At 44.8% G+C, this 27,323-nt stretch overlaps 1 long non-coding RNA gene across 1 annotated transcript in view; it reads left to right on the plus strand.

Moving 5' to 3' along the window:
- The window catches only part of LOC124789581, a 663,455-nt gene that overhangs the window by 192,369 nt on the left and 443,763 nt on the right, over positions 1–27,323 (plus strand). Inside the window, exon 3 of the long non-coding RNA XR_007016138.1 lies at positions 16,138–16,163. This is a non-coding gene — a long non-coding RNA (uncharacterized LOC124789581). The remainder of the gene's footprint in view (positions 1–16,137; positions 16,164–27,323) is intronic.

Genomic DNA, 27,323 nt, shown 5'->3' on the forward strand with positions numbered 1-27,323 from the left:
ACGTCTAAAAACGTTGCTATATGCAGTTCTGTGTTAAAACTTAGCAGCACACATGTCAACAAACAAATTTGTGCTAACAGGCGAAATCTTGTGGAAACTAAAACTTGATTTACGGGTGATAGAATAATCCTAGAAAGTAATGTAGAATAAGAAATAAGATGTACTATTTAGCGCGGTTCAATTGGTATACTTACTTCTGTCGAGTGATGTATGTGTCAAAATTTGTAATATTAACTGATGAGATTGGTACTTCCATAACCAGTGAGGGAGGAAGGGGACGACGACGACGACGACGACGACATCAGAGCCTATATAAGCGAGCCATCTTGGCCAGGGGCCAGTCGTTGATCAGACGTTTTGGAGGGTGGGTGGCGAGCGAGCCCCACTTGAGGGTGGCCCATGTGGTCGTTTGAGAATTGTTTTTCGCGCCGATTTATTTCGACAGAGAGTATTGTGTAATAGTGCAAGTGTACAAGCATATATTTGTTGAACTGGAGGTGCTACGATTATTTGTGTGAGTACGAATTACGAGGTATACATCGCCGTAAGTGAACATGTGGCGATCTGTGATTTCGCGCCAAAACTGCTAGAACAAAGAGGACAGTGGGAATTGTGGTTCTGTTCGAATTGATTGAGTGATCTTCGTTCATAGCAGCCTACACTACTGCTATTCGGGGCTCGGAGTCAGATTATTATTAAAGTAAAACTGTAAATTGTCTCACCAGTGCTAATTTCATTGTGTGAAAGAAAAGGACAACGCCAAGAAATAGTGATTGAACTGTCTCGTGAAAAACTGGTTTTGCTATAATAATCGCCTAATTTTGTTCCCTAGCATAAACTATACTCATGTATGAGTGAATAATTAATTCAAAAACTACAACAAATGCGCGGGTGTGGAACAGTGTACTAATTCACCAAGTATGGAAATCATCCCTTGAGATTTACGTGAGAGCCAAAATTTGCAATAACATTTTTAAGCAACATTTGTATACGCACATTCGTGTGAGCACTCTGCAACCGCACTTCTTATTTGCCGGCCCGTCGCAAGACGCACGGTGAGCCGACGCAGTGGCTTGAAGCAGGAAGTCCCTCGAGCCTAAATCCCGATTCGAGATCATACCTAGACTAAAGAGCCAAAGGAACTGATAACTGATATAGGCATGCATATTCAAATATAGAGATACGTAAACAGGCAGTATACGGCTATGCCGTCGGCAACGCCTGTAGAAGACAGCAAGTGTCTGGCGCAATTGTTAGATCTGTTACTGCTACTGAAATGGCAGGTTATCAAGTTTTAATTGAGTTTGAACGTGGTGTTATAGTCGGCGCACGAGCGATGGGACACAGTATCTCCGAGGTAGCGATGAAGTGTGTAATGGTATCTGAGCCTCACTGCCCCCTTTTTTTTTTTTAACTAATTTGTCTCTTGATTTTATTCTGAGAACCTCAGTAATGTATGTAAATACCGTAAATGTAAATTTGATTCAAAAAGTACTTGAAGTGATGTGAAGCGCAGCTGAACAGCAACAAACTCTTTAGCGCGCAATCCCTGCAACGATAGTAGTTGTGAATCTTTGAGTATGGACTCAATTGATTTATATAAAAAAATAGAACTATTAATCTGTATCTTGTGGAACGAGGACGTGTTGCTAGGCCGTCGCTCAGAACGTATTGTTACATTTAATGAAAATTGATATTTTAGTGATAAAATCGAGTAAAGTATGTGTAACAGTATCCAAACATTTATGTATACAAATTTTCTGAAAATGAAGAATAGAAATATCTTGTTTTTGGAAAAGGAGGTGAACTTCAATATCGTCGCCGTCTATCAATCGACAGAACTGTAAAAGTTCACTAGTTTTCATTCAATAAGTAACAACCTCTCATAATTTCTTAATTACAGTAATTGGATTATGTTATTGTACAATAGTATGGTGCTGAACTCCACTGACCAATTTTGATGTAGCAGGACGTGTACTTTGAAGGAAGTTTGTGAGCCAAGCACTCTCCTTTTCTCACGAAAAGCGGATTGCTGTTTGATCTTATTTACTTCAACAGTGGTCTCTTGCCGGCCGGAGTGGCCGTGCGGTTCTGGGCGCTACAGTCTGGAGGCGAGAGCCGCTACGGTCGCAGGTTCGAATCCTGCCTCGGGCATGGATGTGTGTGATGTCCTTAAGTTAGTTAGGTTTAATTAGTTCTAAGTTCTAGGCGACTGATGACCTCAGAAGTGAAGCCGAATAGTGCTCAGAGCCATTTGAACCATTTTTGAACAGTGGTCTCTTAGGTATGAAAAGCTACGAAAACTTGGGCTCAAAGCTATCCGCGATACGGCCAAGTAATTTTCACAGTCCTATTTTAAACCTTAAAGAACAATAATTTCCTCCAAATTGTAATACGTCACCAACTGGTGCAGAAGCTGATTATTGAAGGAGGCAGCAACCAAAAATTCAGGTATCAGTGACGACTTAAAGTAAAAATATCAATCAAAAATCAATCTCTTTCTCTCTCTCCAAACACATACATAAATATTCATATTATTAAGATAAAAGCCATTTTATAAGTGGGGATTTTCCCGTACGATCATTTCACGAGTATATCAGGAATCCGGTAATATATCGGTGCTAGAACGGGACCTACGACGACTGAAGAGAATCGTTCACCCTGACAGAATTACAGCCCTTCCGCAAATTGCTGCAGATTTCATTGCTGGCCCATCAACTAGTCTCGGCATGCGAACCATTCAAGCAAACGTCATCGATATGGGCTTTCGGAGCCAAAGGTCCACTCGTGCATCCTTGATGACTACACGACACAAAGCTATACGCCTAGCCTGGGCCGGTCATCACCGACATTGGACTGTTGATGACTGGAAACATGTTGCCTGGTCGGACGAGTCTCGTTTCAAGTAGTTTCCAGCGGATGGACGTGTACGGGTATGGAGACAAACTCATGAATCCATGGACCCTGGCATGTCAGCAGGGGACTGTCCAAGCTGGTGGAGGCTCTGTATTGGTGTGAGGTGTGTGCAGTTGGAGTGATATTGGGACCCTGATACGTCCAGATACTACTCTGACGGGTGACACATACGTAAGCATCCTGTGTGATCAGCTGCATCCATTCATCGCCGTTGTGCATTCCGACGGACTTGGGCAATTCCGGCAGGATAATGCCACACCCCACACGTCCAGAATTGCCACAGAGTTGCTCCCCACCAAACTCCCCAGACGTGAACATTATTGAATATATCTGGGACGCCTTGCAACGTGCTGTTCAGAATAGATATCTACCCCCTCGCACTCTTACGGATTTATGGACAACCATGCAGCACTTCTGCGTGCTCGCGGGGGCCCTACACAATATTACGCAGGTGTACCAGTTTCTTTGGCTCCTCGGTGTATATGCAACGTAACAACAACCTCCAGAGGGTGGACAGCGACACTCACAGTGACAATGAAAAAGAACCGGAGGAGGAAGACGATATGTAACATTAAATAAGCATAAGGTGTTTGCGATCTAGCCAAGAAAGCACCAACTCTTGTATCCGGATGAACACCTTGGCGGTCGAAGAAACCATTCCGAGGCATTCAGCGCCAGTCACGGTGATGGCACTAAGAAGTCTCTCCTGTACTCTGTCATGTGTTTATATTCTTCTTAAAACAAGGAAATTTTGTTTATATATCAACCTTAAATTATTGTTATTTTGAAAAAAGTATTACTCTTTGTAAAATGTTGAAGAGGAAAACAAATGAAAACTAAAAAAAAGATGTAAAATGAGAAGTGTAAGATGTACTACCTGTTTTAAAACATCAGGTAACAGGTCCATAATTTGGCAATAAATAAATGAATAAATAAATAAATCACACTGGACGTCAAAGCAACGGAGCGGCACCGCAGAATCATAATGTGTCTACAAAAGAGGGAAGGTCTACCTAGGTCAGCCCAGTTTTGAAAGGTGAAAGCGAGGTTACGAGGGACAGACCACCTTGCAAAATGTCCGAATACGATATCAGCAGGAAGAAACTAGCCGTGAATACAGTCGAGGGGGTCATGTGCTCCCCCTCCTCAAAATAACTTTACTGAAGACGTTTATATTTTCCAGGCAGGATTCGGAAAATAAAGTAGCGTGAAAACTCAAAAGTGCCGAAACCGAGAAGGATGCTTCTCAGCTACCTGCTCGAGAATCAGCTCACGTGGATTAGTCTTGCGGCCTGGCCGACTGCTGCAAACATTCCAGCCCGGTACTACCTGACCACGATATAATGACACTTGGCCTCCCGTGGCCGTTACAGGAAAAACGCAGTGGCGTTGCAGTAAACAAGCACTGTGAAGTGAACGGCATCGCATTGCAGATGTTTTCAAGACTGTTCGATGAGATTTCGGGATTGCAGCCGGATCATGTTGACTTCTTGCCACGATATTTTGGCTGGCAATCGTCCAGCCATCTTCAGGTGAATGTCCGTCACTGGAAACTGCAAGTTACCGGAGTCAACTTTATAGCAAAAAATTGACGCTAAAAGGCATGCGCATTGGCCTCCGTCACAGGAGCGTCCTCTATCGAAATCCGCGCCCTCTGGAGCTACTGTTCTATCTGTGGCGCACAGGCGCATGCGTAAGATGAAAATTACATGTCCGCGCTCTGTCGGAATGCGCGCCGCGTCGCTAAAAATAGACGTCAGATGTCGCCAGACGTGCCATTATCAATAAATTGTCTCCTCTCAGAGGAAATTACAGAGATCACCCGGTCCCAAGCCTTGTCCAGTTGAAAACGATTTGTAAAATTTTGCGCTAGGCGTATCTCCACAGATTCTTTAATTACTGAATCGCAGCAAGTTTTCGCTGGGGCCAAGATTTTCGTGGCAGAAAAATCCATAGCGAGTCCTGTGGTAATACAGTGCTCAGCTACGGCCGACTTACTGCGCTGCGAAAGGCGAGTGTGTCGTTTGTGACGCCGGGAACTTGCAGTCTGCGGTGACGGACACTCACCAGAAGATGGTTGGACGAGTGCCAGCCGAAATATCGTAGTAAGAAGTCAACATAATCCGGCTGCAATCCCGAAATCTCATCGAAAATTCAGTACGCCGGGAAAACTTCAAGAATCACGATTTCAAGACTGTTGTGCATATACTGTCAAGTGGTTCAGCGGGTCCTCGTGAAATATCAGGATAAATATCTCGCCATAAGCCGAGCGAAGCGCCCTTACATCCAGGTGCAATAATATGGTATTGTGGCCGACTAATAGGCTCAAAGTACTTGAATAATGATAATTGAAAGCAACAGCTGTATTTTAATCCGACCCGTCGTTTATTCAAAACATGCTACCAGTTTAGGCGCCAAAGAGCGTCATCTTCAGGCCGCCAGCGTAATCTGCCAGCAGCGTACAAACCACAGTGACAAAGACCAACCGATTCTTTAAAAGGAAACGGTACAACTTATCAAGTACGTTACCCCAACATGTGCAACCATCAAAGTTAAATACAGCGGCGCTAAAACAACAGGATTCCGTATCTTCCCTCAGATACTGAGTCTCTATAATGACCTCTTGTAACCTTCGCAGAATGCCAAGAGAACAAAGCAAAAACAAAACAAGGATTAATAAGTGATAGCAGCGTAAAATCCCGACTTAAAGATTTGTCAGCTTGACGAGATACAGGGTGTCCGAAAAGTCTTTCCCTGATTGCATAAATTGATAAGTCAGGCTAGAAGTATGGTACAAATATGAAACTGGTGTCTAATTGTTTACAAAATAAGTTTTTTTCACACATCAGTAAACTTCCATTGTTGCCCAATGAGAGTACACGTCGATATGACTTTGCGGTCGAAATGCTATCACGTATTGAGGACGATCATGGTTATCTCAGACGATTTGCCTTTTCCGACGAAGCGACCTTTTTTGTCAGTGGAGTAGTGAATCGCCACAATGTGCGCATTTGGGGTTCACAACCCCCTGACGAGGTCATGGAGTGCACCAGAGGCAGTCCAAAGGTAATGTTTGGTGCGCGCTATTGCACGATCGAATTATCGGGCCCGGCGATATGATACAGTATCACCCACAAAAAAATCTGTCGTTGTTTGGGAACTTAAAGTCCATAAATGACTGCAAATGATCTTCGTGTATCCGAACATAAACATTTGCTGTCAATGATCAGTTAAGTTGGACCAGAGGACCCACTCCATTCCACGCGAACACAGCCCACAGCATTATGGAGCCACCACCAGCCTGGACAGTGCGTTGGGTTCATGGCTTCACGGGGTCTCCGCCGTACTCGAACGCTACCATCGGATCTTACGAACTGAGAACGGGACTTATCTGACCAGGCCATTGTTTTCTAGTCGTCTAGGATCCAACGGATACGGTCACGGGCCCAGGAGACGCGATCTCGCGTCGGTCGTCTACTAGTCCATTAACGCCAGATTTCGCCGCGCTGTCCAGACGAATACATTCGTCGTACATCCCACACTGACGTCCGCTAAGTCGTCAAGTGAAAGCTGTCGCTCACTTCATTGTCCGTGGTGACAGGCAGTGCCAAGAATTTGGTATTCTCGGCACACTCTGGACACCGTGTATCTCGGAATACTGAATCCCCTAACGATTTCCGGAATGGATTGTCCCATACCTCTAGCCCCAAGTACCATTCCGCGTTCACAGTCTGGTAATTCCCATCGTTCGTGGTCCCAGCACGGGGCTCACAACCCGAACCACACGCCACTGTTAAGCACTAACGAAGGACTGGGTCCCTTACTTCGATTGCACATAATTCATTAAGGTCAATCCAACACATTTATTTCAAATAACATAAATGAAGTTACATTTGAATCTGTCTGACATTAAACAGGAATAAAGAAAAGAATTTCAATATCAGCTGATTTAGTGCGTGAAGCGCGAGTTAAGCCAATAGCCAGATAAACTAAACAGTTCTCCGCAATTCAATAGAAAGAGAAAAACTAAATTGAATCAATACACCCCACTGACAAATATCCAAAAAACCTTACAATACTACTCAAAAGAATACACTGAAGTGGGGAGCAGTCATTCACCCGACAGAACACTTCAAAATGAGTTCAGTAACACAGCTGCGTGCCCCAGAAAACTGCAAGACATTAAATACACTTCATTTGGCTAATAACAAATACTCATTAACATTACGCCACTCCTGTTTGAACTGCAGCGTCCTAAAGAAACAGGCGCTTATTCCGAAAGAACAATTTTTTTATATGTTTAAATTACAGCATTAAGGAATTCCAAAAGATGTCCAATCGAACCCCCCCCCCCCCCTTTCAGTTGAGGCACAAATCTTTTCCCTTTGTAGGCGGAAGCTGAACCAGAAACACAGAATACCACCAAAACACAGTTTTGCTGTGAAATCTTCCAGGGCTCCCGGAAGCAGTTACAGACAAGGGGTCGGCACCCACAAATAACGCAGGCTAAGAGTCAGGCTGGGAGCACATCCTACGAGAACTTGTTCACACTATGCTCACCACAAACTGTAGACATTCCGGCCGAACATCCGCTTGCGGTGGCTGCCAGAAGTACGAAGCAACCAACAGGCCCACGCTGTGTTTCTCACACAGGCACCTCAATTTGTACAAACATCTAGGCCAACACCAACTCCGGATTCCCCTCTCACTGCGAGGCTTGGCACAGTTTATATCAAATGCCTTCCAGGCAACCAGTAACCGCCGCAGCGTAACAGACATCACACATGTGCTTACGCCCGAGTCACAACTCCGCCAGTCTCACCGGCCGCCCCAAACCGACTGCCTCTCGCCGTCCCGCGCGCCCCAGCCGAAAACGCAAAGATGCTCATGCCAGGGGACGCGCCAAAGATAACAAGCCGATCGCTGATGATCGACCAGCGATCAGGCTCAGTGCGGCTGTAATCGTGTCGGAAAACTTTTAACGTGAATCGTCTGAATAAATATGACATCTGCCGTTTTCATACGTTGCGTACGCGACGCTACAGCCATTGTACAGGGCTATTACAAATGATTGAAGCGATTTCATAAATTCACTGTAGCTCCATTCATTGACATATGGTCACGACACACTACAGATACGTAGAAAAACTCATAAAGTTTTGTTCGGCTGAAGCCGCACTTCAGGTTTCTGCCGCCAGAGCGCTCGAGAGTGCAGTGAGACAAAATGGCGACAGGAGCCGAGAAAGCGTATGTCGTGCTTGAAATGCACTCACATCAGTCAGTCATAACAGTGCAACGACACTTCAGGACGAAGTTCAACAAAGATCCACCAACTGCTAACTCCATTCGGCGATGGTATGCGCAGTTTAAAGCTTCTGGATGCCTCTGTAAGGGGAAATCAACGGGTCGGCCTGCAGTGAGCGAAGAAACGGTTGAACGCGTGCGGGGAAGTTTCACGCGTAGCCCGCGGAAGTCGACGAATAAAGCAAGCAGGGAGCTAAACGTACCACAGCCGACGGTTTGGAAAATCTTACGGAAAAGGCTAAAGCAGAAGCCTTACCGTTTACAATTGCTACAAGCCCTGACACCCGATGACAAAGTCAAACGCTTTGAATTTTCGGCGCGGTTGCAACAGCTCATGGAAGAGGATGCGTTCGGTGCGAAACTTGTTTTCAGTGATGAAGTAACATCTTTTCTTAATGGTGAAGTGAACAGACACAGTGTGCGAATCTGGGCGATAGAGAATCCTCACGCATTCGTGCAGCAAATTCGCAATTCACCAAAAGTTGACGTGTTTTGTGCAATCTCTCGGTTGAAAGTTTACAGCCTCTTTTTCTTCTGCGTAAAAAACGTTACAGGACACGTGTATCTGGACATGCTGGAAAATTGGCTCATGTCACAACTGGAGACCGACAGCGCCGACTTCATCTTTCAACAGGATGGTGCTCCACCCCACTTTCATCATGATGTTCGGCATTTCTTAAACAGGAGATTGGAAAACCGATGGATCGGTCGTGGTGGAGATCATGATCAGCAATTTATGGCCTCCACGCTCTCCCGACTTAACCCCATGCGATTTCTTTCTGTGGGGTTATGTGAAAGATTCAGTGTTTAAACCTCCTCTACCAAGAAACGTGCCAGAACTGCGAGCTCGCATCAATGATGCTTTCGAACTCATTGATGGGGACATGCTGCGCCGAGTGTGGGAGGAACTTGATTATCGGCTTGATGTCTGCCGAATCACTAAAGGGGCACATATCGAACATTTGTGAATGCCTAAAAAAACTTTTTGAGTTTTTGTATGTGTGTGCAAAGCATTGTGAAAATATCTCAAATAATAAAGTTATTGTAGAGCTGTGAAATCGCTTCAATCATTTGTAATAACCCTGTATATGTGCGTATCTCCCGCGACATTCGTCACCTGAGTGTATTGTTATGTTAAGGTATTTCTGATGATGACGGCGTGTCCATTCGAGAGGCGTAACTTTTTGCATTGTGAGTGGTTGTGCCCATATTCTTGCTTCCAGATTTTTAATTATACGGGCCGTCCATACATTCAGTATTCAGAGCAGAACGCAGCCATTCTCATTGGTCGTTCCCATTGGCCGCTAAATACTCGAAATTATTGCCTCTTGCAAGGATTTTTAGCAAGTTTATTTCGAGCAGGTGCTAGAATACAGCTGCCGTCCTGGGAATCACTAACCCGCCAACAATACTATTGAGTCAGGGTAGGGAAAGACTAACCCATCATCCCAATTGCACGATGGCTCTCGCATCCCGAGCAATTACGAGGACGACTGGCGCGGTTGGGAATTACTTGTTAGGCTGTCAGCACGCAGGTGGCCTGTCTGCATGGCGCGCCTGGGCGGAATCCGGGGAAGCCCCGCCGGCGGCGCCGAGTGGAGCAGCCATCGGGCGCGCGGCGTTGTTTCGATCCGCCGGCTCCGGGCGCTCGCGCGCGCGCGCGCGCGAACACACACGCATACACACACACATTACTGGCGTTATTGCGGCTTAGTCCGCCGGCGCAGACGTCAGGCGCCGCGCGCTCTCCCTTTAAGTAATGAGCGCCGGAACGGCTGTGAAAGCCCCAGTGATTGATTGTTGCGCGCGGTGGCGGTGGTGGGCCGGGCCGAGCCGAGCCGCCGGCCCGGTATTAACCTGCCGCTGGAGCGAGGGGCCGAGTATCGACTGCGCCTGCGGGGTGCTTTCCCTCGCTGCTCCTGTAGCGGAGGGCTCCCGCGGGAGCCCGACGTCGCGCTAGCGCGCCACCTGCCGCATTATCCGGGGACAACGCGCGCGCACTTGGCCGCCCGCCGGCGAAATATCGCGCGGCCCGGCTCCTTGCTGCACGGCCGGGGTCGATGCGGCCCGAGGACTGTGAAGGCGTAGCGGCGCCGCCTCCGGCTACTCCCTGTCGCCGGCAGCGAGCAGCCGCTGCCCGGCGAATGCGGGGTGTTTCATTAGCAAACCATTAGCACAGCCAGTCAGTTTGGCACAGGCAGTAACCGACTACACGGAGCATAACATCTAAGCAATTATACGGAGTGTAATATCATTCGTAATCGGATGAACAAGGATATGCGGAAATTAAAAGACCGGTATTGGGAGTGATATACGAAAGGTATGCAACGAGACTTTTATGAACCGCAAAAGAAAGTGTGGTGAATACTCCAGAGGCAAAAGGAGGATAGTAATGCACATATTCAGAAACGCAATGTAAGTAAGAATGGTTCAAATGGCTCTGAGCAGTATGGGACTTAACTTCAGAGGTCATCAGTCCCCTAGAATTTAGAACTACTTAAACCTAACTAACGTAAGGACATCACACACATCCATGCCCGAGGCAGGATTCGTACCTGCGACCGTAGCGGTCGCGCAGTTCCCGACTGTAGCGCCTAGAACAGCTCGGCCAACTCGGCCGGCTTACGCAATGTAAGAAACATTATTTTAAATTACGGCATAAGAACGTAGCATAGGTGTAAATCGAAACTAGTCACTAAATCACAGAAAATGACAGACAAATAGACTTCTCATTGGAGGAAATACGCACTGTAATAAAAAGAAATTACAATGAAATGAATAAATGAATACCCCTAGCTGCATACAGGCGCTGATGTAAGTCAACGGGGACAGTTGAAAATGTGTGTCCCGAGCGGGACTCGAACCCGGGATCTCCTGCTTACATGGCAGACGCTCAATCCATCTTTTTTTTAAATCTCATTTTGTTCGTTTTCATTCGTTATATGTGCTCGGGGCGGATGTCGCAAGACACCCGTTTCAGTTCGTCGTTGATCCATTAACTCAGTTTTTTTGTTACAGAGGGTAGCTAACTCACTGACCGAACACGCTGAGCTACCGTGTCGGCATCCATCTGAGTCACCGAGGACACAGAGGGACTTACCTCTGGCACGCCTCCCGTGAGGCCCACATTCCCAACTTATTATCCCGCACTATATTCATAGTGCCTCTGCCCATTAAACTCAAGTCCGAAAGAACAGATACCATCTTCATCTATATATATAGCTAAGGCTCACCGGCCATTTGACCACCTTCTTCTGTGCGGATGCACAAACAGTGCCCGAACTCTTACGGGAGGCCGTGCGGGATTAGCCGAGCGGTCTAAGGCGCTGCAGTCATGATATGTGCGGCTGGTCCCGGCGGAGGTTCGAGTCCTCCCTCGGGCATGATTGTGTGTGTTTGTCCTTAGGATAATTTAGGTTAAGTAGTGTGTAAGCTTAGGGACTGATGACCTTAGCAGTTAAGTCCCATAAGATTTCACACACATTTGAACATTTGAATCTTACGGCAGTCAGTAAAAAGCCGCGAGTACGTAATAAGCATAAAGGGCAGGGGCACTAAGAATATATTGCGGAACAATAAGTTGGGAATGTGGGTCTCACGGGAGGCGTGCCAGAGGTAAGTCCGTCCAGTCGCACTATCCTCTGTGTCCTCGGTGGCTCAGATGGATAGAGAGAGCGACTGCCATGTAAGCAGGGCATTCCGGGTTCGAGTCCCGGTCAGGACACACATTTTGAACTATCCCCGTTGACTTATATCAACGCCTGTATCCAGCTAGGGGTATTGATTTCATTGTAATTTCATTCTAACGAGCTGCATGGTCGCCGATGGTATCTGTTCTTTCGGACATGCCCGAAAGATGGCATATACAGGATGTTCGGAAATTCCGGTTACAAACTTCTAGGAAACTGTTTTTGATTTTGCTCGGTAACAGTCATACAATATTTTTTAAAAGACCACACCGCCATTTGAGCGATGTATTGTTTATTTAAGTACAAGACGTGTTCCGGCCGTATATGCCATTTTCAAGTATTTGATTTTATGTGTTTAACATATATTGCAGGACACTTAAGATGTTGTCAAGTCCAAACTTGGCAATAAATTAAGAAAAATATTGGCTCCCCCCCCCCCCTCCAAGAAACGCCAGACGTAGAACCACCATCTTGTAACAGATCAGTAAATAATCGTGGGATCACGTCGTATTTAGTAAAAACAGGCTTACGTTGGTGAATAAAAGATGAGCACATGTTCTTAAAACGTAATGATAGTGAAGTCAAAGAGTGCGAGTAATAGAAGTACTGAACACTTGGGGTGAGGTTATTGAGGCAGCAAGACGTTGGATCCGAAGTCAACTAGTAGTTTGGTACCATGTAGGAATACACGCCCTCCCGGCAAGGTCACGTAAGGCTGCCGCATTCGATGCGGGTTCAGTTGAAAAATTCGGTTTTGTAGCCAGAGGAATGGGGAATGGTACTGTGGGTCGACGTGAAGAGGTGACAATACCAGGAGCGAGCGAGCATGTTTGGACGTGCCCACGACGAACGCGTGAATGAACTTGTTCAATTCTTTGGTGTATCAAAACGGACTGCCCAGAGAATCTCCAAGGAACTGTGTGCAACTCGCGGCTATGAATATGGCCTAAACACAATGGTCGTAGAAAGATGCTAACAGACAGAGGCCAGAGACGGCTGCCACACCTCGCAAGTGACGGTCGGTTTCAGTGTCAGTGAATGTACAAGCGCGTCTCAACCAGTTTCGTTGCGAACATTGCATCCAATGGACATTTGGATTCGGATACCTACGAAAAGGTCGTTGCTCACAGCGGTACGTAAATCTCCATGTCTATAAAGTAAAGAACAGAGGTGGTAGCGAATATACGCATATTATGTGGTTCGACGAGTCGCTGTTTTTTTTCCCCCTCCAAATTATGCAAGGCGTCGAGGGCACGACGGCGCGATGAAGCATTTTTGTCCTGTGTGCTTGTTTCTCCGTCTACATGAGGCCCTGGGCTTGGGATACTTCCACCCGAATGGGCGATAAATTGACAGTGAGATGAATTGTTATAAATTTGTGCGAAGACAACCGCACAACCGTAATGAATACCTCACCTGGCTGCTAACGCACGTTACACTCAGAACGGAAACAGACGTGTCAGCGTTAACGATGCATGTAGACAATGTTGTACTGTCTCAAGGAATTCCCTGGCCTGTTGAAATCGGTCATCAAAAATATACGTTCGCCAACCGGAGAGGCAAATCGCTTGTTCGATTTTGTCAGTGCCACATTTACCTAGTTAGGACAGCTGTAACCAGTCGAATTACCTGACTGCTACATGCTGTCGATACGTCGTCTGATTCTGACTTCCAAACACTTCGCGTTGCTTTATAATAGTAACACAAGAACTGATTTCACTCGCATCCTTGCTGTACCCGTCTGTAAAACGAAAACATTCTAAATCTTCATATCCACTGCTTCTTCCTGGTCTATGCAAAAACCGGCTCCAGTTTGCATTTGAGAAAGAGCTAAGTAACTACCTTTTGTCGCTGCAGTAATTTTTCTTTCAACAATTAACATAATGGCCATTCCCTCTTGTTCAGCAGTGAAGCAAATGCCCACTCCTTCTTTTCCCAGCCATTTTTTCCCTCCTTCAGTCATTAATCCTATCTTGCTTTTTCTCGTCTCTTCTTTAGTCGCATTCGTCCTCGTTCTCATCTTCTGTTATTTATATTTCTGTCTCTTCTCATTTTGATTGCTGCCAAGGTAAAAATATCTACCGACTTGTCTAAGTTATTTATATCACCTTCTTTTTCGCAAAACAAGCAGAACGATATTTATTTCTAAAAATGGCTCTGAGCACTATGGGACTCAACATATTAAGTCATAAGTCCCCTAGAACTTAGAACTACTTAAACCTAACTGACCTAAGGATATCACACACATCCATGCCCGAGGCAGGATTCGAACCTGCGACCGTAGCAGTTCCGCGGTTCCGGACTGCAGCGCCAGAACCGCGCGGCCACCGCGGCCGGCGATATTTATTTCTGTTGTAGCTTTTACTGTTATCAGTCATTTTAGATTCCATGCTACGAGCATTGTAACATAGTTAGATTAAGCAACATTCGTCATCTATCAAACGATCGATCGATCGTATCTTGTGGCAGCGACTCTGTTTCATGATTGATCTATTAATAAAACAAGGTGAGTTCCAGGTTGAAAGAGAAGGCCTTTCGGATATTGCAAGAAAAATAAATCAATGAATTTAATAAAAATGACACACACACACACACACACACACACACACACACACACACACACACACACGGGCTTCTTTTTCTCTATGCTTTTACTGTTCTTTAATGTATACTCGCAAAAGCGACTGTTTTGCATTCCATTGCGTGGGTGTCGAAGGACTGATCAACACAGTACATTGCGAGCTGTTTCAGTCAAATTGGTGGCCGGTGCACTTGACAGCAATCGGCAACAATTTACCGCGAGCTTACTAAGTTGAGAGATTTTCGAGCTTAATCGTCATTCGTTAACGAAATAAAAGCGAAATCTGCTTGTATATCTCGTCGGATAAATAGGATAAGCAACATTATTTCTCTACTAATAACCATTTGTGTCTGTGTGTGTGTGTGTGTGTGTGTGTGTGTGTGTGTGTGTGTGTGTGTGAGACTGGCGGTTAACGGCTCGAAGAAACCGTCAGTCACATTCGGTGATGGTACTAACAAATCTCTCATCTATCCTATCTTCTTTTTATATTCTTCTCAAAAAACAACAAAATTTTATTTATGTTTCAACCTTAAATTATAGTTATTTTGAAAAGTATCATTCTTTGTAAATGTTGTAGATAAAACAAAAGAAAAGAAAACTGTAAAAAATGAAAAACGAAAATTGTAATATGTACGACCTGTTTTAAACATCAGGTGACAGGTCTATAATTTGGCAATAAATAAATATCTCGTCGAAGCTGCATTTAGAGAAGAGAAATTTATGCCCTTGTGAAAGACATAAGACCCAGAGATGGTAAAGGAGATACAACGGCATGCGTACATGCATTGACTGGTAATCGGATAGTGATTATAACATTTGCCTTTCCCCAAAAGGAGTGTAGGTAAGCTTCCCGTCCCTGTTGATGTGAACGAGCGAGATGGCGGACTGTTTTGAGGCACAGCATTCGTGTTCGTGAAGAGCGGGCTCAAACCCCGAACCGATCGCAAAATTGACATCACTACTCTGGTCTTGATGACTACATTGAATATTATGTTCGGTTCGCATATACACCGGACGAAATCATAGCTATAGTTAACCCAGGCTGACACGAGAGTGTGACTTATTTATCAGAATACCGACAACTTATTAATACTGCCAAGAACAGAAAACGATGTTCCGCAATGCGTGAAATGAAAGTGCTCGTAAGACTGTGTCTCCCAACACATTCGTCTTTACGATGTTCGTGTGGAAAGTGTGGGTCGCTATTAATGCTATCTTCTGGCGCACTCTAATGCAGCCGCTTGCACTTAATTTTTTTTTTTTTTTTTAAATCAGCTAGAATCGCTGTGTTGACGTTACTTTGATATGTCCTGCTATGTAAATTTCTACTAGTAAACGCCAGATAAACTAGAGTGCGTTTCTGCTCTATCTAAAAACTCTGAAGATGAAACTCACTTTAATTATACACCTAGATGCAGTAGTTTTACTCTTTTATCTCCTGAATTTGTGAGACACTTCGTGTCCTAGTTTATAAAGTTGCATTGCTCCAGGAATAGTTTTTCGCTTTAGCGTTTAAGTCGTTCCAGAAAAACATAGTGCCGCTGTACGATTTCACGTTCAGTTTATGGATTCCGTTTGTGTGTCAGTTGGTACGCAGTTCAATAAGTCCTCAACTTTTTCTAACCACTTTTGTTTGTTTTGTTTCAGATAACCGGTGGCAAAAGTACTCCAAGGTAAGGCGCTGTTCCATTTCATCGGTAAAGTAGAGCAGCAAGCGCTACTTTTATTGTCTACTTATTACTATTGGATTACTGTGCGTCTGTCGTATTTTACTACTCGAAAGTCACTTTCTCCTAAATGTGGAAGTCGAGTGCCATGGAAGCGCGTTGATCATTGCGCCAGCGTAACTTGAGGCATTCGGAAGAACAGACGAAGGCGTTCTCACTCCAAAAATCTTCCCGTGGATAACTGTTAAATTGTCATGTTTCCCCTAGAAATAAGAGACGTGCGAGAACTGTTAATCTGGATACTGTAGGATCATTGTCTGACCATCCAGATCCACCAGCAGTCACTGTACTAAGAAGTCGCATTGGCAGACTTTATGTGGGATGACTCCATCAGTACCAGACAAAAGCGGAACAGAAAATTTGTTAAGGGGTCCCAGAGGGAATCCACCACACAACTCAGCGGGAGATGTGGCTATCATCCGCGCGTAGGCCTAGTGGGGTTCTTGTCTTCAGTTCAGCGCACTTTATTTTAGTATCTCTCGCTATGATTGTGCCGTCTTTAGAATGAGAATTTTCTTTCGGAAACATAAGGCGCTAGCAAGGAAGAAAAGTAAGACTGATACTGGGGTCAAGCAGCACTACATCTACTGCCACTCCTGGACAAGAATGAGGCCTAATTAATGATCCCAACATGTTCCTAAAGTTATTTGAATTAGTGTCGCCGGAAGGAACTGGTACAATGTCTTAACCATACATGGAAGCCGCACATGATCGACGTCCATAATGTCCCTTTATTATTGGAGACTAGAGCATATCCTAAGCTCGAACGTAATTTAGTTCTCAGGGGGGAAAAAACCTTCTCGACAAGTCAACACAAGTTGAGGAGACAGCACTCGTGTGGCAGCACAGCTCGCGGCTTCCCACGCGTTGTCATGCTGATTACTGGATGCTGATAAACCTATTGATTCCCTCTTTCTAAACTTCCAAAAGGCTTACGACGCATGTATTCCACTGCCGTCTGATAACCGAGGTTCGATGAGACAAAGTATGATTGGTTCGAAGAATCTTTGAAGCCTGTGTTACATCTACATTTATGCTCCGCAAGCCACCAAATGGTGTGTGGCGGAGGGGACTTTACGTGCCACTGTCTTTACCTCCCTTTCCTGGTTCGCGGGAAGAACAACTGCTGGAAAGCTTCCGTGCGCTCTCGAATCTCTCTAATTTTACATTCGTGATCTCCTCGGGAGGTATAAGTAGGGGAAGCAATATATTCGATACCTCATCCAGAAACGCACCCTCTCGAAACCTGGATAGCAGGCTACACCACGGTGCAGAGCGCCTCTCTTGCAGAGTCTGCCACCTGAGTTTGCTAAACATCTCCGTAACGCTATCACGCTTACCAAATAACCCTGTGACGAAACGCGCTGCTCTTCTCTGGATGTTCTCTATCTCCTCTGTCAACCCGACCTGGTACGGATCCCACACTGATGAGCAATACTCAAGTATAGGTCGAACGAGTGTTTTGTAAGCCACCTCCTTTGTTGATGGACTACATTTTCTAAGGACTCTCCCAATGAATCTCAAGCTGGCACATGCCTTACCAACAATTAATTTTATATGATCATTCCACTTCAAATCGTTCCGTACGCATACTCCCAGATATTTTACAAAAGTAACTGCTACCAGTGTTTGTTACGCTATCATATAATCATACAATAAAGGATCCTTCTTTCTATGTATTCGCAATACATTACATTTGTCTATGTTAAGGGTCAGTTGCCACTCCGTGCACCAAGTGCCTATCCGCTGCAGATCTTCCTGCATTTCGCTGCAATTTTCTAATGCTGCAACTTCTCTGTATACTACAGCATCATCTGCGAAAAGCCGCATGGAACTTCCGACACTATCTACTAGGTCATTTATATATATTGTGAAAAGCAAATAGTCCCATAACACTCCCCTGTGGCACGCCAGGGGTTACTTGAACGTTTGTAGACGTCTCTCCATTGAGAACAACATGCTGTGTTCTGTTTGCTAAAAACTCTTCAATGCAGCCTCACAGCTGATCTGATATTCCGTAGGCTCTTACTTTGTTTATGAGGCGACAGTGCGGGACTGTATCGAACGCCTTCCGGAAGTTAAGGAAAATGGCATCTACCTGGGAGCCTGTATCTAATATTTTCTGGGTCTCATGAACAAATAAAGCGAGTTGGGTCTCACACAATCGCTGTTTCCGGAATCCATGTTGATTCCTACAGAGTAGATTCTGGGTTTCCAGAAATGACATGATACGCGAGCAAAAAAGATGCTCTAAAATTCTACAACAGATCGATGTCAGAGATATAGGCCTATAGTTTTGCTCATCTGCTCGACGACCCTTCTTGAAAACTGGAACTACCTGTGATCTTTTCCAATCATTTGGAACCTTCCGTTCCTCTAGAGACTTGCGGTACACGGCTGTTAGAAGGGGGGCAAGTTCTTGCGCGTACTCTGTGTAGAATCGAATTGGTATCCCGTCAGGTCCGGTGGACTTTCCTCTGTTGAGTGATTCCAGTTGCTTTTCTATTCCTTGGACATTTATTTCGATGTCGGCCATTTTTTCGTTTGTGCGAGGATTTAGAGAAGGAACTGCAGTGCGGTCTTTCTCTGTGAAACTGCTTTGGAAAAAGGTGTTTAGTATTTCAGCTTTACGCGTGTCATCCTCTATTTCAGTTCCATCATCATCCCAGAGTGTCTGGATATGCTGTTTCGAGCCACTTACTGATTTAACGTAAGACCAGAACTTCCTAGGATTTTCTGTCAGGTGGGTACATAGAATTTTACTTTCGAATTCACTGAACGCTTCACGCATAGCCCTCCTTACGCTAACTTTGACATCGTTTAGCTTCTGTTTGTCGGAGAGGTTTTGGCTGCGTTTAAACTTGCAGTGGAGCTCTCTTTGCTTTCGCAGTAGTTTCCTAACTTTGTTGTTGAACCACGGTGGGTTTTTCCCGTCCCTCACAGTTTTACTCGGCACGTACCTGTCTAAAACGCATTTTACGATTGCCTTGAACCTTTTCCATAAACACTTAACATTGTCAGTGTCGTAACAGAAATTTTCATTTTGATCTGTGAGGTAGTCTGAAATCTGCCTTCTATTACGTTTGCTAAACGGACAATTCTTCCTCCCTTTCTTTATATTCCTATTTACTTCCATATTTAGGGATGCTGCAACGGCCTTATGATCACTAATTCCCTGTTCTGCGCTTACAGAGTCGAAAAGTTCGGGTCTGTTTGTTATCAGTCGGTCCAAGATGTTATCTCCACGAGTCGGTTCCCTGTTTAATTGCTCGACGTAATTTTCGGATAGTGCACTCAGTATAATGTCACTCGATGCTCTGTCCCTACCACCCGTCCTAAACATCTGAGTGACCGAGCGAGGTGGCGCAGTGGTTAGACACTGGACTCGCATTCGGGAGGACGACGGTTCAATCCCGCGTCCGGCCATCCTGGTTTAGGTTTTCCGTGGTTTCCTTAAATCACTCCAGGCAAATGCCGGGATGGTTCCTCTGAAAGGGCACGGCCCACTTCCTTCCCCATCCTTCCCTAATTCGATGAGACCGATGACCATGCTGTCTGGTCTCCTTCCCCAAAACAACCAACCAACCAACCAAACATCTGAGTGTCCCAATCTATATCTGGTAAATTGAAATCTCCACCTAAGACTATAACATGCTGAGGAAATTTATGTGAAATGTATTCCAGATTTTCTCTCAGTTGTTCTGCCACTAATGCTGCTGAGTCGGGAGGTCGGTAAAAGGAGCCAATTATTAACCTAGCTCTGTTGTTGAGTGTAACCCCCACCCATAATAATTCACAGGAACTATCCACTTCTACTTCACTACAGGATAAACTACTACTAACAGCGACGAACACTCCACCACCGGTTGCATGCAATCTATCCTTTCTAAACACCGTCTGTGCCTTTGTGAAAATGTCGGCAGAATTTTATCTCTGGCTTCAGCCAGCTTTCCGTACCTATAACGATTTCAGCTTCGGTGCTTTCTATCAGCGCTTGAAGCTCCGGTACTTCACCAACGCAGCTTCAACAGTTTACAATTACAATATCTGTACTGGAGTGCGAATGTTCGGCTGAAGTGACAGTAAATCTGGAAATGTTCTCAATAAAAGTTAGTGATTTGATCAAATACGGTCAGCATCAGCTAAAAGAGTCACTCGAATGAAAACTAGCAGGATGGAAAAAAGTAAGTAAACTGTTCATTACTTCGAAAGTAATCGCCATATCTGTTACTACATCTGTCTCACTTTGAGACAACCCGGTGAGTGCCTTCATGAAAAAATGTTTGCTGTTGCCTACGGAACCATGACTGTACCCAGGTGAGCACTCTTCGCCCGAAGCAAATCGACGCCCACGAATGTCTTTCTTCAGGGCTCCAAAAAATATGGAAATCGCATGGGGAGAGATCGGGACTGTATGGAAGATGTTTAAGGGCTTCCCAGCGACACTTTTGCAGCGTAGTCTGAAACAACCTTGGCAACATGAGGGCCCGCCCACAACCTCCACACAGTCATCTTGCGATTCCCATATTTGGAGGCCTGAAGGAAAGCATTCGTGGCCGTCGATTGTTTTTTTTCCGAACATCTGGGTATAATTATGGTTCCGTAGGCAACCACAAACATAGCTCCATGAAGGCACTGACCGGCATATCTCACACCGGGACAAATGTATTAACAGATATGGCGATTATTTTACAGTTTACTTACTTTGTTTTCCATCTGTCTCGTTTTCATATGACTGCTCCTTGTGTAGGCCTGCTATATGCTGGCTATGCTGTTTCCTGCAAGAAAATCTCATTGCTGGATGACTGTAAGGAAGTTTAGAACATCTTAGATGAGATACTTAGCTTGCATTTCTGGCATTATTTATTATCGCCATAACTGTAACTTGACATCTTTTAGTGTTTGCTCTGTATTTCTTGTACAGTTTTTGTGTCTGAAGATAACAAGTAGACTTTTGCGGGTGTTAGCTTTAATGCGCCATGAGCTGAGCCATTTTTCTAAATTTTTGAACATGGCTGTGTGGTCAGCTACCGTTCACAAAGTAAAATTAAAGCAATAACAGCCCGCGGTCGCATAAAGAAATCTTTTGACCTAGGTTTCGGCGCTACTATGAGTGCCTTCATGAGAAGTAAAACACTCAAACTGGTCTATGACACAAGTTGAAAATTATAGGAAAAAATTTTTTAAGTCTTAAGTAATGACTAGCAGTACAAAAAGAAACAGTACTTACATGTCACGTATAATAATAAATATCAAGCGATAAAGCTTTAGTCACATTTTTCCATTTTTCTAAGTTTGCTGGTATATTGCTTTTTCATTTGTTTTACGCGTTTTTCATTTGTTAAATTAGTACTTTCACAGAATATACAGTCAGAACAGAGAAATAAAGAAAAAATTGCGTCACACGTGGGGAACTAATAGTAGTAATAATAATTAACAATAAACAAAATAATAAGGTCAGTATTAAGTACGTAACGTTCAACTAACGAAGCGAAAGCAAATTGCCAAAAGAACATTGCTACAAACTCCGAAAAATCATTTTACATGTCAGGAATATTTTCTCCCATACAACAGTTCCACGCGTAAACAGTTAAAAAAATCATAAGTGGGATTTGAACGCGGGATCTTTGGTGCGACGACCGCGCGCTGTATCTCGTCACAGATCTACAATACCATCCCTCACAGATATGCTCTTCCTGTCCTCCGTAGCGGCAGCGATACTTTTAATTACCGTTTGCACATGTTCTGCTGGACGACAGCATACAGTACGAACTAAATTGATGTTTTTTTTTTTACTAGCAGCTTATTTTTTATGACTCACCGTCTAATTTCTTATGGTGGGTCGTATGTTCCTACTTGGCCGCTGTGACTGGGTCCGGAGTGACTGAAGGTAACACCACCCCGGCTCCCGTCCCCACTCACACCGTTGCCCGTGTCCCGCCACGTGGAGGCGGGCTCTATTTGTTTACATCCATTTGATATCTTTTTTGTGCAGCATTACGAAAACTTATAACTAATACACAAACAAGTGAGATATTAATAAACAAAACGAAATTAAATATTTAGAAAGAAGGAAGGAAGAGAATTGAGTAGAGAAGAGATAGGTATAATATTGCCCGTCACCTGGTTGTGGGTGGCGGCCCGGGTCTTGGAATGACCCTCAAGACGCTGGCCATCGCTCACCATGCCTTTAATATCTACCATCCTAAAAACCAACTTAACTAGAAGAGATTAGGGTACGTTAAAGCTAGAAACTAAGACTAAGACCTCCATGTCCAGCCTGCTAAACTATTTACGATATACAATAGAGAGGTAACTGATTTTGTGGTTGGCTCAAAGTTGCTAATAAAAGGGTACTTGTGGTAAAAGTATTGAGGTAATGACGCTAACGGTTTGTGTTGAGCCTACAAGGCTCCTACTAGAGTACATCAGGCGCAAGCACCTCCCGGCCCCGCCGACAACACAACCTGAACGGTGGTTTTCCCCGATCTACCATAGGCTCAAAAGAGAGGGACCGCAATTGAGATCCTTCCATCCAGGCCGTGCGCCGCCTCTTACCAGGAGGCGTAGGTCCCTTGAAGAGGTGCCTAACTTTAAGCTTCAGATCAGAATGTATTATTGTAGTGGGGGTTGAGGTATAGGCTGTGTAGGTTGGTTGTACAAACAATTCATGCTGAGGCAATGAGACTTACAATGATACGTGGTGTGGCAGTTAGCACCTTCCGGCCCCGCCAGCAACACAGCCAGAACGGTGGTGTTTTGGTTTGTACTCCATCGACATACAATGTTCGGTACCGACTGAGTCACGAGGTCTGGGTGTCGGTGGTGCTCCGACTACTCTAGCGCCTGACGTCAGGCAACCCGTTCCACACCCGTTAATGTGGTTGCCTGTTTTTCGCGTTTGTCCGACACCTTGCCGTTTGAAGCGTAGCACTCGGGATGTGACGTCACTAGAGACAGTGGCGAGCTCCCTTTCTCGTTGGCCTCACACCATTGCCTGTGCTCACTCTCGCTCGCGCTGCGCCGGCCAGTGGAGAACACCAGCGCCCCTCGGGCGGCAGCCGAATAAACAGTTGGCCGCGCCTCGCGTACAGTAAGAATATCGAGCGGCCGGCGGCCTGGAGCCTGGCCGGAGTCACGCACGCGCGGCCCACGCCGAAAGGTTAACGCGGCGCCGCGCCGTGCCGCTATCTCGCATGCGACGACCCGCGCGGCCGGCGGCGCGCCTCGCATATGCAAGTACTGTGGCGCTGCGGCAAAAACTGCGAATGAAATGTAATGGCCATCTTCGGTCCGCGCGGCCTAATTAGAACCGCGCCGCGTCGCGTCGCGTTACGTTACGTTACCATTCCGCCTTTGCGGCGTTTGTTTTTGTGTGCCGGCGCGGGGCTACGTGCCGGACCATCACGTCCGCCGGCTCTGGGCGCTTCTTGCTTTTATCTGCCGCGGCGGTCGCCCGAGCACTGTGCAAACACGATCCGTGCCGGGTCGAAAAAGGCGGGCCCACTAGATTCCAGGCGCGACCACGTATGCTTCCGTTTGCAGTTTTCGTTGGCGTGCCTCTACAAATGATATATCTGGCAGCGTAATACGCCCGACTGGTCCGTAAAAAGTAGAAAAACTAATACGTAGAACGCCCAGAGCAATATTATTTTTTCCAGTTATGGAAAAATTCAATAACGAGCATGCAGTTTGTACGAATCGAGAGATTGTAGCAATGGAAAATTGCACTGAAATGCAGGAGGATCTGCAACGATTTGACGCATGGTGCAGGCAATAGCAATTGAATCTAAATGTAGACGAGTGTAATGTGCTGCGAATACTTAGAAAGAAAGATCCTTTATCATTTAGCTAAAATATAGCAGGTCAGCAACTGGAAGCAGTTAATTCCGTAAATCATCTGGGAGTAGGCATTAGGAGTGATTTAAAATGGAATGACCATATAAAATTAATCGTCGGTAAAGCAGATGCCAGACTGAGATTCATTGGAAGAATCCCAAGGAAATGCAGTCCGAAAACAAAGGAAGTAGGTTACAGTACACTTGTTCGCCCACTGCTTGAATACTGCTCAGCGATGTGGGATCCGTACCAGATAAGGTTGATAGAAGAGATAGAGAAGATCCTACGGAGAGCAGCGCGCTTCGTTACAGGATCATTTAGTATTCGCGAAAGCGTTACGGAGATTATAGATAAACTCCAGTGGAAGACGCTCAGTAGCTCGGTACGGGCTTTTGTTGAAGTTTCGAGAACGTACCTTCACCGAGGAGTCAAGCAGTATATTGCTTCCTCCTACGAGACCACGAGGATAAAATCAGAGAGATTAGAGCCCACACAGAGGCATACCGACAATCTTTCTTTCCACGAACAATACGAGACTGGAATAGAAGGGACAACCGATAGAGGTACTCAAAGTACCCTCCGCCACACAACGTCGCGTGGTTTGCTGAGTATGGATGTAGATGTAGAATGTGCTTCATCCAAATTCTAGTGCAACAGTACTGAGACTACTCTACGTATATCTGTAGTACTGACACACAAGTTTTCCCCATACTGTTAACTGACATATTTGCTTGCCAGCAAGTACATAGTCTAGTGAGTCCTTAAGTCTTTAGGTAATATAAGCCATCCGTGAAAGAAATGGCTCTGAAAATACTGGTTCAACCGTCTCTAGAACACTGTACGTCTATCTGGGGCCCTTGTCAGGGTGTAATAAAAATATACGACCAAACTTTCAGGAGAAACTCCTCACACGTAGACGAAGAAAAACTTCTCCGTATATAAAAGGCAGTGTCCTGACTGACTGACTGACTCACTCACTCTCTCATCATCGTCCAGCCCAAACTACTAACGGTAAAAACTTGAAATTAGCAGATGGTTTGACGTTACACTGCAGGCATCGTTTTAACAAACGATTTTTCTAAACCCCACTCGTAAGGGGGTAAAATATGGGATGAAACGCCTTTTAAAAACCTGTGTCTATTAAGGCAATTTTTAAACTGGAACTTCGAAAATCGGCATTTGATTTCTCGGTGTGAAAAAAGAAATACGTGTTTTGGCATTTCAAGAAATTTAACCCCGTTGGGGGTGGAATAGTGGGTGAAATTTGTATAAAATTAATCATTATTAAAGAACATTTTTAAAGCTGCATTTATGAAAATCGGTATAGACTTATTTGACTTCTCGATTAGAAGTAAATACGTGTTTTATTGTTTTACTAAATTATGAAAAATTTTACTGTGGAAACATTTTTAAAACTAAATCTATGAAAATATGAATTTGGCTTCTTGATTAGGAACGAAAAATACTCGTTGCCCTCTTTTTCGAAATTGAACTCCTTTGGTGGTCAAATAGGGGCTGAAAATTTTTATGGAAATATTTCGTTATGCAAGCATTTTTGAAGATAAATCTATGAAGATTTTTACGTGGCCACCCTGTTTGGAAGGCAGGAGACGAGGCACTGGCGGAATTAAATTGTGAGGACGGGTCGTGAGTCGTGCTTCGGTAGCTCAGTTGGTAGAGCGCTTGCCCGCGAAAGGCAAAGGTTCCGAGTTCGAGTCTCGGTCCGGCACACAGTTTTAATCTGCCAGGAAGTTTCATGCATTTCACTGTTTTTGGATACTCAACACCTAAGGGAGTGAAATAGGGGGCAGTGTTTTATGAAAATATTTCATTGTGAAAGCATTTTTAAGCTGTATTTATGACAATTTGTATTTGGCTTCTCAGTTAGAAGTGAAAAAATTACGTGTCTCGCCGTTTTTGGAGAACCAACCATTAAGGGAATGGAATAGGGCCAGACTGATTCACTGGATTATCATCGCCTAGCCGGAACAGAAACTTGACGTTTGGACAGGGTGTGGATCTTACTCTGTAAGCATTATTTCACAAGAGATTTTTCTAAATTCCACGCCTAGAGAGACGGAGTAAGGGATGAAAGGTGTTTTGAAAATATTTCGCTATTAAGGCAATTTCGAAGCTAGAATGACGAAAATTGGTATCTACTTTCTCAGTCAGAAATAAAAAACACATGTTTCAGTATTTCTCGACATTCGTGTACTAGATATTCAACTACGAAGGGGGTAAAATATGGAATGAAAGTTTCTAAAAAAATATTTCGCTGTATTAAAAAGTTTTGAAAGGTAATCTATCAAAACTGATATTTCACTTCTCGGTGTTAGGGAATGAACTTTCTGTGGAAATACCGAAATACCACCACAAGAACACAGAACGCATGATTAATAAAAACCGTGTATTCCAGCTACCAGAATCGCTTTTTGATCAAAGTACATTTCGAAGACCATGCCTCTATGACCTTATTGAGTGTGGAAAGTTTAGAGGAGGTTTCAGTTGGCGAACAACGTATTTCAGTTGGCGAACAACGTAAAAATTTGATTAAAGAAAAAAAAAATCTGTGGAGACCACAGAGTCACATTAGCGTAGCTGCCGGCGCTTAGGTGGTCTGTTATATGAATCTGGGCCTGGAAGTGCCTTGTTTCTACGTTAGAGCTCAGTTTCTGCAACTCTTAACACATCAGTAACACACAGGAAAAGAAAGTGTCGGCACAGTATGAAACACATTCCTAAATGATATCTTCAAAATGTTAGCAAGGATACGTGCAACAGCCCGACGTCGCGTTAAATCTCAGATGTGCTGATGTATTCTCGGAGAACTGCGTATTGTCTCACAACCTTTCTCAGTAAGACTCATGCACACCTTGTTCTGGGATTCCGTGCACAGGATCTGTTATAAGCCTCCACAAATAAAAATCCAGTGCGTTGACATCCGCAGCGCGTGGAGGCCAACAAGTGGTCCACCTCTACCTAACCATCTGTCACAGAGTCTGTTACTTAGAAGCGTACGGACATTACCACTGAAACGAGAAGGAGTTCGATCGTGCACGAAGTACATGTTTTGACGCACTCGTGAAGGTACATGTTCCACAGAACAGGTGGAATATTATCTAAGAAAGCATGCTAAGTTTCTCCCCTGAGCATGGCAAAAAGCCACCAGTTATTCCTGCGCATACATTGACAGAAAATCATTGTTGATGACATGAGGACTCTCGATAACCGTTAATAAGGAATAGTAGCGGACCAGAGATTGAACTT

The sequence above is a fragment of the Schistocerca piceifrons genome, chromosome 3 (assembly GCF_021461385.2).
Source record: "Schistocerca piceifrons isolate TAMUIC-IGC-003096 chromosome 3, iqSchPice1.1, whole genome shotgun sequence".
Lineage (NCBI taxonomy): Eukaryota > Metazoa > Arthropoda > Insecta > Orthoptera > Acrididae > Schistocerca > Schistocerca piceifrons.